The following is a 12,407-nucleotide window of genomic DNA, read 5'->3' on the forward strand; positions in this document are numbered from 1 at the left end:
CAGATTTCGCATTTTTTTTATTATACTAGCCTGGGTAGAGGTGTGTGTTGAGCAAAAGAAAAAAGTTGTAGTAGGCAAGCAGGCTGGAACCCGTGACGCGAAAGCGGAAAAGAAAGTGGAAGTGTGTGTAAGGCTGTTGGTTGAGCAAAAGAAAAGGGGAAAATTGCGAGCGCAAAAAAAAAAAAAATATATATATATAGGAGTAGTAAGCAGACTCGAACCCGTAACACGCCAGAGGAAAAAGAGGTGAAAAAAAATGATGTGCCTACCGTGGTTGTGACGTCACGGGCGGTCGAAATAACGCCTTTTAACCGACGTCCTGAACGCGAGGGTTGAATGACTTGCAAAAAATAACTGCGAAACAATTCGATCCTCTCTATAGAAAACTGCCCAGTTAAGGATGTTTTGGGCCAATTTTTCGATATTTGTCGCCCGAAGAGTAAAGCTTCAAAATGATATCGATCTCTGTCGAAAGTTTTTGCGAGACATACAAACATACAGACATACATACATTTAAACAAGCAGGTGAGATTCATATTATAGATCATACTCGACCAATATATATTAATGATTTAAAATGTTGTAAAAAACGACTCGTGCGCCAACACCAAGAATCGAAACCAAAATGTTGTTTACGATTTTTTTTTTTTACACAGTGATCACCACTTATCAAGGCCCGGAAGCCACTCAGGGATAAGGGTTATTGCAAGTACATTACGTTAGTGAGGAGATTTGCTGAAATGTTTACTTAAGGGGGCGGTTCATTAGGAATTTGTTAACATTGGACTTGAAGACCACCAAGTTGTAGTCCGGAGGGAAGCAGGCAGACGGAACAGAGTTCCACAGGTGTGCAGTTCTAAGAAAGAAGCTTTGTTCATGGAATCCGCGTTTTGATTTAGGCACAGATATAGAGTGGGGGAAATTTTTCACAGTGGATTCAGCTAGACGAGTTTTTTTCGTGAAAGATTGGCGAGGGGGGGGGCCAGAGACGAGCACCTGCCATGGAAATAACGATAAAACAAGGATAGGCTCGCAACGTCTCTTCTGTGGGAGAGAGGTTGCAGGGTAGAAAAAAGGGCATCCCCCACTAAGCCACGAAGTCTATTTTGTACTCTGTCAAGGCAGGATAGGCTGTTTTTAGCAGCTCCTGTCCAGATATGGCAACAGTATTCCATCCTTGGACGTACTTGGCTTTTATATAGATAGAGAATTGCATCAGTAGTGAGATATCTTCTGGAGCGGTAGAAGGATCCCACCATCTTTCCAGCGACCTTGGCAACAGACTTGATGTACGTGTTCCATTTCAGATCAGGAGTAAAGGTCAAACCCAGAAGCTTGTCAAAACACGGGGCCTCGCCCAGACGAGAGCCATCCATCACAATTGATGCCAGCTGGTGATCAGAGCGTTGATGATGTAAGGATAGGAGTTTTGTTTTGGATGCATTAAAGGTAACCAGCCGCATCTTCCCCCACTGAACCACGCGCTCGAGATCAGAGGAGAGAGAATCAGAGAGAACTTTGTCATTTACAGCCTTTGATGTGTTGCCGTAGATGGTCGTGTCATCAACATAGATGTCAACGAATGATTTAAGTATGTGTTTAGGGAGGTCATTGATGTAGATCAGGAAGAGAGTTGGGCCCAGGATTGACCCCTGAGGGACTCCAGCATTTATATTGCAGGCCTCCGATTTTTGTCCATCTACCACTACTCTTATGAGCCTATCGGGGAGAAATGATTTAATGATTGAGAAAACATTTCCAGTTATACCGTAGCTGGAAATCTTGTGAAGTAGACCCTTATGCCATACCTTGTCGAAGGCCTTTGATTTAGTTTTGTCTCTGCCGTAATTGACTGAGCTATGAAGACATGGTTGCTGCAAGGCTAAAATTAAAACATGAACCAATAACCGCTACGTTATGCATGCATATTCGTAATGACGGCATTCGAACATCACTTGGCAAATTACATTATTTTTTAATTTTCACACTTGTGTACCGGTTTTCCCTGGCTGAAACCCAAATATAAGCATTCGGATGGGTTCAAATAGCTGTTATATGAAGTTTCATGTCTGTTGACCTAAAACTCTAGGAGGAGTTTGGTAGGCAAAATTTTAAACAAAAATATATACGTATACATGAAATGAGATGGAAAGAGTTTTGTGTTTGCTAACAAATTTTGACGCAAATATTACGCAAGTATAAATCATGTAGAATATCTGCACGAATATAATTACATGTAATAGTTAACTAAAGATGATCACCCCATAAGAATTCGAAAAAACTAATAGGGAATTAATTAAAATGAATGTTTGAAAGAATATGCAAATTAGCTAGATGTTTTGCAGATGAATGTAATTCAGCAATCCATATATAACAAAGTTGCATTTTCTTTTAAATAAATAGAAAAGGGTTTTTAATATAAGTATCAATACACAAACAAGAAAAACGAATTTATAGGAGTATAGAAAATTATCTCATCAATTAATTTTAGAAACAACCTAGACTAAAATGACTAAACTAACCAAAATATTGTACATTAATCTCAATAATCATATATATCTATATATATATATATATATATATATATATATATATATATATATATATATATATATGATTATTGAGATTAATGTACAATAATCATATATATATATATATATGCAGCATGTTTTCATTCGGACAAGTATTTTTGCTTAATGAGCTTTTTTGTAATTTTTCAATTTTTTGAATTGTCCTTCTTATTTCTCGGTCGAATTTGTGCAAGAAAGTTAAATAGTCGTGTTCGTACATCTGTTTTATCTTTTGGTTGTTTTTTTGCAAGTACTTTCGACTATATATATATATATATATATATATATATATATATATATATATATATATATATATATAGTTAAATGAAATGTGTAGAAGGCGGTACAATGCGGAGGTAACAGAAGCTGAAGCAGGTGAGGAAGTTTTATTAATACAGCTTACAAATACATGAGTACATATTCATGTTTATAACAGCACGTTTGAACCAAAGTCAAATAAATATCTGACGATGAGATTTTTCTCGAAATATTATATAACACGGATATACCACCAGACCGACTTTCCCAGGTAATCACGGTGCAAATATAAATATAATGTGTATATGAAATATATGAATATGTACACATGTATTTGTAAGTTGTATTAATAAAATTTTCTCGCCTGCTTCAGCTTGTGTCTTTCGGTTACCTCTGCATTGTACCGCCTTCTACACATTTCATTTAACTACATACTATACAATGCGTCAAGCAAACTACATCCACCTCTTATAGATATCTATATATATATATCTATATATCTTTATATATCTATATCTATCTATCTATATATATATATATATATATATATATATATATATATATATATAGGAAGTTTGTTTTCATTCAGACAAGTATTGTTAAATAGCACACCGTATTTTTGCTTAATGTGCTTTTTTTCAATTTTTCGAATTGTCCTTCTTATTTCTCGGTCGAATTTGTGCAAGAAAGTTCAATAGTAGTGTTCGTCCATCTGTTTTATCTTTTGATTGTTTTTTTGCAAGTACTTTCGACTGAGTTGTATCAGTCGTCTTCAGGCAGTTTTTTTATTATTGTCGTTTAAAATCTGGATGCATTTATATGCTTCAGTAAAAATTATATTTAAATTTCTTGTACTAGAGAAGCGTCTCATGTGTAAAAAAAACGTTTTTAACGTGTGAGGAACGATGCTAAAATAAATGTACAATCGTTTTAAAAGTGTGATTAACAAGATGCTATAGAATGTACAGTTTTCTTTAATTGTATAAAACAAATTACCTATGTGGATTTCCAAAATATTTAGTTGTTGTGGCGGAACCTCATACGTCGAAATCGAAGGGAGAATCCATTTTATATAAATGTATATATATATATATATATATATATATATATATATATATATATATATATTGAGACAAATGTTATTGAAAAGCACGGAATTCTTTTGTTTCATTATCTGTTTTTTGTTTTTCTGTTTTTTTTTATTTTCTCCAATCTCCGAATAATTCTTTTTGCGTGTGTGTGTGTTTTTTTTTATTATTTAGGTCGGATTCGTATGCTTGATTAGCGAGCGCTTCCGATCGGAACACTTCCATAATCCGTAGGCATATTATTTCTTGAAATTGAGTTATAAAAATTACGTTTTGAATTATATATATATTTTTTGAAAAACTGATGAAAGTATTATAATAAATATAATCCGAAGATAACAAAAAATCAATGTAACACCCTTCTCTTATGAAGTTGGCTAGGAGCCCTTTTGTCTAGAAACTTCTGCTCAGAGGGTCATTAAATTGTATCATGTATGCTGAAAGCGAATATCGAAGCCGCAGGCAGAAAGAAAAACAGGCACGTGAAATTCTATTCTATGAGAATTAATTCACAAACTTATGTACAATGTTTTTACAAATATCGTTCAGTTCTAAGTAAGTTTTAAAAAGTCCCAATCTCTCTTCTAAGACAGCGTCATACGGGTGGAGGAGGGGGTCACATCTTCAGGGAACCGTGGGCTTACTTCGAGTTTCACGCACAAACTCTCGCTGGAAACTGCTTCGAAACTCCTTCGGAAACTTACTAATTTCGCGCGGCACTAGTATTAATATGAGTGTGGTGGTCGGGGTGGAAGTTTTCTCAGCCAATCAGATCACGCCACAAAATCAGAAAACCCCCAGATTTTGCGGGTGTGCAATTCAGCATGCGATCTGAGATTCAAGTCAATATTAAATTCTCATGACTCCTAAGGTCATCACTGTCAGTCCGACATCTGGCTTTGAGTTCGTCAAGGCCAGACAGTGTTATGATATTGTTCTAAGTTCCCTCTCATCAATTCTAAATGCAAAATATATCTCTCTGACTTCCAAACAATATCTATTTTGACAATAAAATAAAATATATATTTATATCCCTTACTTTAAATCTTCGGGATATCTGCTGTTACCCGGGATCGATTAAAGCTATCTAAGCATACCAGGCTCCTCAATTAGGGCAAACCGCTCCCCCAGGTCGATTATGTCACATCGTTTATTATCTATTATAAAAACTACAGACGACTAACCTCGTAATCAAAATCAATATTTCGCAGACAAATAACTTGATAGAAAAAAACAATGTAGTTTACCAATTTAAGTGTCCATTATGGGAATGTATCTCTAATGCTGCTAACTACATAGGTCATACTACAATCACGAAGAATCATGAATGAAAATACTAAAGTCTCACAAGGCGATAATAATATAAATAGATTGAAAATACTGGAAGCTTTATATATAAAGACAAAGAATCCTCAAATAAATAATGTAAATTACGAATGTAGTCGAAATATTTTAAATGTGTATATAAAATAAAATAATTAGGAAAAAATGTGAACCTCCTCCCCCTATTAAAAATTGTCCGCCCATAGTGACCGTGACCAATATATATATATATATATATATATATATATATATATATATATATATATATATATATATATATATATGTATATATATATATATATATATATGATTCGAAACGTAAGTTTTATAACTCAACGCCCATTTGATGAACACCGGTTTTCTTTTTCTTTTTTTTTTTTTTTTTTTTTTGCAGACCATTAGTTGGCCAGTTGCATATAAATCCCAAGTGCGAAAGAAGCCTTCTATCATGTCCGAAAGTGACACAATATTCAACGAGCGAGATCGGAGATGTACGCCAGGACCATTGCTAGCACCCTGAAAATGCATCACTGGATTGCAATGAATAACAGAGACAGACCCAGAGTTATAAAAACAAAGTTTCTGGTCAGGGTTATGGTCTTTGGTGTGGTTCCAAGTGAGGGCCACATTATGCCACCTTACATCTTCGAAATCGGATGGAAAGTCAACGCCAAAGTGAACCAGGGTGTTCTGAAGAGTGTGGTGAACAGTCAGGGAAGCAGAAAGTAGGGAGGGAATTCCAAAATCTAGCACGAGAGAAAAGGTTATTAGAGTAGAAGGCTTTCTGGCATCTAGGTTTATATTAGATTGGAAACTCTTTCTTGAAACTTTCTAAAAAGGAATAGTGGTAGATGCACCAGCCCATATATGACAACAATATCTCATGCATGATGGCTTTTTAAATATAAAAGATACTCCAAGTGCGATTAATTTTCTGGCGCAATAGAAGGATCCCACCTTTTTTGTAGCAACCTTGGCAATGTACTTGTATTTGTTATAATTAATGTTGCCTGTGAATATTAAGCTGAGTTGTTTGAAGGATGGCCTCACATGTCTCTACATTTTATTGGTCATGGCTATTGCTGGTTGATAAGGCTTCATGTACTTGTAAAAGGAATACAACTTAGTTTTAGTATTATTAAATTTTACCATTCATTTACGGTCCCTTTCATTTTTAAGGCTTCTGCCATTACATTTGTCTACAACCGTTTTACGCTCGTGTTTATTATAGAGTGTTGTATCATCAGCAAATATTATCATCTCAAATACAATTTTACCAAGAAAGTAGTTTATAAAAGTCAGGAATAATAAAGGTCGAAGGATCGACCGCTGAGGCAATTCTGCATTATTATTATATTGTTTAAATACACGTCAATCAAGGACAACCTGGATTTTCCTATTATCTAAAAAGATCTAATTTTATTTAGCAGTCATCCAGTACCACTACATGATTTATTTACATTAAAAGCCCTTTGTACTAGACCTTTTAAGTTGTTTTGGATAAATCAAATGCTACTGTCCTAGGTTCCCCTTTCTGATCAAGTGCGTTGCATGCACATTCAGAGATGACGTTTAAAATATCTGCAGTAGAACGAGATTGTCTGAATCAATACTTCCTGTAAGAGGTAGTGGACTAGTACTTGACTCAAAGGTTTTAGAGACTGATGGGGCGATAATTGAGCGGGTCAATTCTTTCAACAGAATTCTTGTATACTGATACCAAAGAAGACATTTTCCAGCTATCGTGGAAGCAAGATTTAGCAAGGAATTTGTTGTAGAATTTAGAAAGTAAAGGGACGAGCTCAGCTGAGCATTTCTCAATTTATATAGCAGGGGTGTGATCAAGCCTATGTGCCTTGGATGTGTTTAAGTTTTTTATGATATAGCAGACATGGGGCGGACTGATTTCGACATCATTAAGTATGACTTCTCTCCGCATAGGGAAATTTGAGAGGAGATATTTTGTGGGGTTTAAGGTGGAGTTGGAGGCGAATCGCCGAGTAAGCAGTTCAGTCTTATCGGCTGCTGTGCAAGCGATTTCATGGTTGTTTGATAGTTGAGCAATTACTGATTACCCTTTATTTACTACACTGTTATAAATTTTCTAGAAATCGTGAGTTCCCATCTTCTGCGACTCTATACGCTTTCTGGTTATTTCGATATTTTTTGTGGTTATTTAGCTCTTACAATGATTTCCAGCAGTGTATTCTACTAAGCAATGTAACCATTATTTTTGTAAAATAGCTCGTGAAACCTTAACCTTAAATATTAAGTGTTAGAATCTGTACAACCCTTTATTGGTACTTATACAAAGTATATTTGAGAACTCCTCATCACACAGGTATTGCATCAGTTAAATCAACCATTGAATTTTTTTTTACTTCGTTGAGTTTAGTGCATGACTGCGTAGAAATATGTACAAACATGTTTATTTAATACTTCTTCTGGACAAGGAAGAGTGTTGTAGTATTCCGTTAGTGCATAGTTTAGCCCAGTGGAGAAATCTGTGCACACATTGATTAGTATTTATTACGTAAATTGTAGGCAAAGCGCACGTGTTGTATACGTTTTCACTAATATTCCTATTTTCGAATTTATTTAATTCTTTTTTTCAATTTGATTCAATGACACGAATTGAACATTTAAACTAAACTGGTTGAATATTTGGTTTTAATTGAAACTTGATAGTTTTTTTTACATCTTAACAATTCAATAAAAAAAATCAGAAAAGTTATCTTTTCATTTTTTGCTTTAATTTCTCTGCTTCTTCTATTTTGAGAGAAGGACTTTATAAGCATGTTCTATTATCTAAACTTCGCCATCCAGTCTGTGCCTAAAAAGTTGTTGTCTTATCAAGTATAAACTATTTCAGATGTGCTTCAAGCATTGTTATAAGATAAACTGCTCAATGGTTAGTCCATCCATCGGTCTGTCAGGTTTCATCGCTAAACATGCATATTTATTGGCCCCATTAAATTAACTTCTTCCTTGGTCTATCCTGCTTAAGTTTGAATTATGCTCTTCATTGGTCCGTTATGCTTGTCCGTTATTTATTTATATGATGTTAAGTATGTAAATATTGTTTATAGTTATATAGTCACTCCTAAACTAATTAACCAATAATTATACTCGGAGTAAGGGATCATAAATAGGCTACATTTAGTTTTATTTAGTTTGATGCAATGGGGGATATTTGTGAGATTCCTCTAATTTTGGTGAAATTTTAGCAATAGATATTAGATATCAATAAATAAATATTTCCCTAGATTACTGTCTCCTTATATCATTTAAATTGCTATAAACTTTCATTTAAAAACTCAGATGTTTCAGATTTGCATTAAATCCGATGCATAGTCATTAGATACCAATAAAGCGAAATTCATTAAATTTCAATTTCTTCTTAAGACTCATTGATCTTAAGCCTTACATTTAAAACATTTTCTAAAATCAAAATATTTCCTATCTAAGAGGTTATACACCAGGTCAGCTGTGGATTAGATGTAATTTTTTTTTCTGTGGAACGAACTGGATTCAAATTTGGAACACTCGGGTTTTCAGTCCGTTTCGTTACTCATTCAACCATCGTCACCCCCTAGCGGGATTAGTGTCGTTATGTTTTAATTTTTATATTCGTAAGGGGACATAAAAGTAGGGCAAAATTCGATGCCTGGTATTGTTTATGTTTTTATTATATTATTTTCTATAATAAATATTAAATCGTTTAACGTGTAAATAGGCAATAGAAGTGCAAAGAAAGGGGTGATTTATCGTTGCTTTGTTATGAACTTCTCGTCATTCAAGCAAAATGTCAGAGTGTGTCTTACGACAGAACGATGTTCTATAATTTGAATTGTCAAAGTGTTTGGGGGTTTTTTTTATTATACTAACAGACCGACCAGCGATTTTCGGTCGTAAAATACACTTAAATATGATATTCTAAATCCATGCAGATATCGTATTTATTATTATAGAGCCAGTTCTCTATTGATTATTATCTTGTAATATAAAGTAGGGATTTCAAAAGAAAATCAGTAATAAATATACGGCTTGATATCATCAGCTTCGAAACCAAAACATACGAATTTCCAGTATCATCCATTACCATACGCATATAAAACTTAAAAAATAAGTTTGTTAATGGTATAGATGTATATTTGCGCTTACGTAGGAGTAACACGTTTAGTTGACTTACACCAACCAAGTTCCATTTTTTAGTGACCTCTTAACAGCTATTTTTACCATCTTAAAACCTAATCGAATTAGTTCCACGTATCCAAATCATTATATATATATATATATATATATATATATATATATATATATATATACAAGATTACGTTTATATATATATATATAGAGAGAGAGAGAGCGAGAGAGAGAGGGGGAGAGAGGGAGAAAGATAGGGACAAAGAGAGAGAGAAGAAGATTAAAATATTGCAAAGCTATGATTTAATTTTCACGATAACTTATATTGTAAGTTTTTTTTACGCGTAATATCAATATTTCGGACAACGAGCAAAAACACAATAATTTTTATATGTTTTCTTATTGAATCAAATATGCTTCATTTCCCAGGAGAAATGAAAAAAAATAATCCATTCTTTATTAATTTATTGTTTTAATATAATCTAAACAATATTTTCCAATTTAACTTGATAGAAAATAATATTTTTTAGCCTGATGGAGAAATATATCCTGTTATAAATATCACGTTTCAATTGATTAATATTTCTTTGGGTTTTTTTTTATAGAAGTCATGAAACTATTGGATGGAAAGAACTTGTCCTTATACAAAAACAAGAAACGGTAGAATAATTTCAAGAAAAAAAACAGATTGATAGAAACACCACCAGTCTTCAAACAGACTCTCCAAAAAGTAAGCCTAATTTCAAACTCCTTGGCCTAACGTTCACAGGAAACATGAGTTGGAACAATTACATTGAAAGCACTGCCAGAGCCGCTGCGAAGAAGGTAGGCTCTCTCTACCGTGCTAGAAAAGTATTCTGTACCTCTATAAAGCCACCATTCGCCCATGTATGGAGTATTGCTGTCATATTTGGGCTGGTGAATCTGCTACTAGTTTCTCGCTCCTAGACAAGGTTCAAAAGAGAGTCGCCAATCTGATAGGCCCTGAAGTGGCATCTAAGCTTCAGCCTCTGTCCCATCGACCAAATGTTGCATCCCACTCCCTGTTATATTATTATTAGTATTTTAATGGTGAATTCTCTGACGAACTACAAGCACGTGCCCCCACGACGTAAACACCCTCGACAAACCCGAGAGCCAACTAAATCCCACCCCCACACAGTAGAGATCCCTAGATGTAAAATATCTTTCTACTCCAGTAGTTTCTTCCCCAGAACCGCTAGACTTTGGAATTCCATTCCAGGCCCCTGCTTCCCTAACTATACTCACGTGCAGAAGTTCAAGTGTAACATGAACCGACATCTTGCTGCCCAAATCCCTACATAGTACCCCAGTAGTTGTTGCCCCTCATAGTAGCCCCCTACACCAAAGTGGCAATGTGCCTTGTTTGGGATGAAAATGTAATTTTTAAAAAAATCCTAACAAGAATGCAATAGGGAAGAGTTTACAATTCAGTCTGCCAAAAAAAGAGGAAGAAGAAAAAACTTCTACCCCTAAAGTGTTTTAGTGGCTGACTAGAATGTTTCATATATTTTATCGTGACATCGTCAGGTGACAATGGTAAAAGCACTGTCAATCTTGGTGTTCCAAGTTCGAATCCAGTTCGTTCCATAAAAATTACTTTCTTTTAGGATGTACACAATCTTCACGTAAATACCAGATATCTTTCTAGAAAGAGTTCTGACTAGAAAAATATAAGGTAAATCAATGTCAAAAAAAAGAATCTTTGGATTCATATGATGATGATGATGATGATGATGACGATGGCGACGACGGTGGTGGGGTGGTGGTGATCGTAACATCATCTCCAGTTATTATTTCTATTATACGTTATATACCCGTTTACACGCCCACGAACACACACACACACACACACACACAAACACACACACACACACACATATATATATATATATATATATATATATATATATATATATATATATTTATATTGACAATGTTTTAACATTATAATTTCGCATACGCATCTCAGCTGCAGCCAGATAGCATGACGGTGAGCAGCGCTGACTTTCACTTAGACAGCCGAGTTTTAATCCTGGCTTGAAGTAGTTGCTAATCTAGCGGCACTGATGATCTGTGATACAGCGAAACAGTACTGTCTTTGGATGACTCTCTCTCTCTCTCTCTCTCTCTCTCTCTCTATATATATATATATATATATATATATATATATATATATATAAGGGGCGTTCTGAAAATTAATGCCCTCTAATTTTTATTCTTACCGAATGGATCAGAGGGGATATCAATTTGCATTGCTATGATGATTTAACTGATGCATTCACGACCTAGAAAAATTTCTGTTGCATATATTTACAATAATAATAATAATAATAATAATAATAATAATAATAATAATAATAATAATAATATTATAATGCAATCGCTGCATCAACTTTCTTTCTTGAATTCACAATAGTTCTAATGTTATTTCAAGGATCATTAGTTGTCTATCATAAAACTGTTTCGATGATTTAAAAAGAAAACAGTATAATAAATCATGACTCCCCAGCAGTATTGATCAAACACTACCTCCCTTAATCACAAAAACAAAAAAATATTCCGAATATTTTATCTAGTTTCCTACTCCAGATTAATTTGATTAACCTATTCATGCTATTAAAAAAATGTCTTCTTTACCTGTGACACTCGTCCTTGTCTCCAAATGCAAAATTGATAGATTTTTTTTAATTCATCAGTTTGTTACATTTATTCGGATTAATCCATTATACTACTTATCACCCCCTATAATTTTTCGTACATTAATTGCATACTTACATTCTTATCTAATTATTAAAATATATATAAGTATATATATTTATATATATATATTTATATATATATATATATATATATATATATCCAAATGTATCCATTTTAAATGTGGAAATTGATGAATCGCACATTCATTTTTATACTATGAAAAGGTTAGTAATTGCAATTAAGAATAGGAAATTGGATCAAATTTTTGTAACATGTCTTCTTCCTAAGATTAAGGGTG

The sequence above is a fragment of the Euprymna scolopes genome, chromosome 24 (assembly GCF_053919585.1).
Source record: "Euprymna scolopes isolate OS-2025 chromosome 24, ASM5391958v1, whole genome shotgun sequence".
Classification (NCBI taxonomy): domain Eukaryota; kingdom Metazoa; phylum Mollusca; class Cephalopoda; order Sepiida; family Sepiolidae; genus Euprymna; species Euprymna scolopes.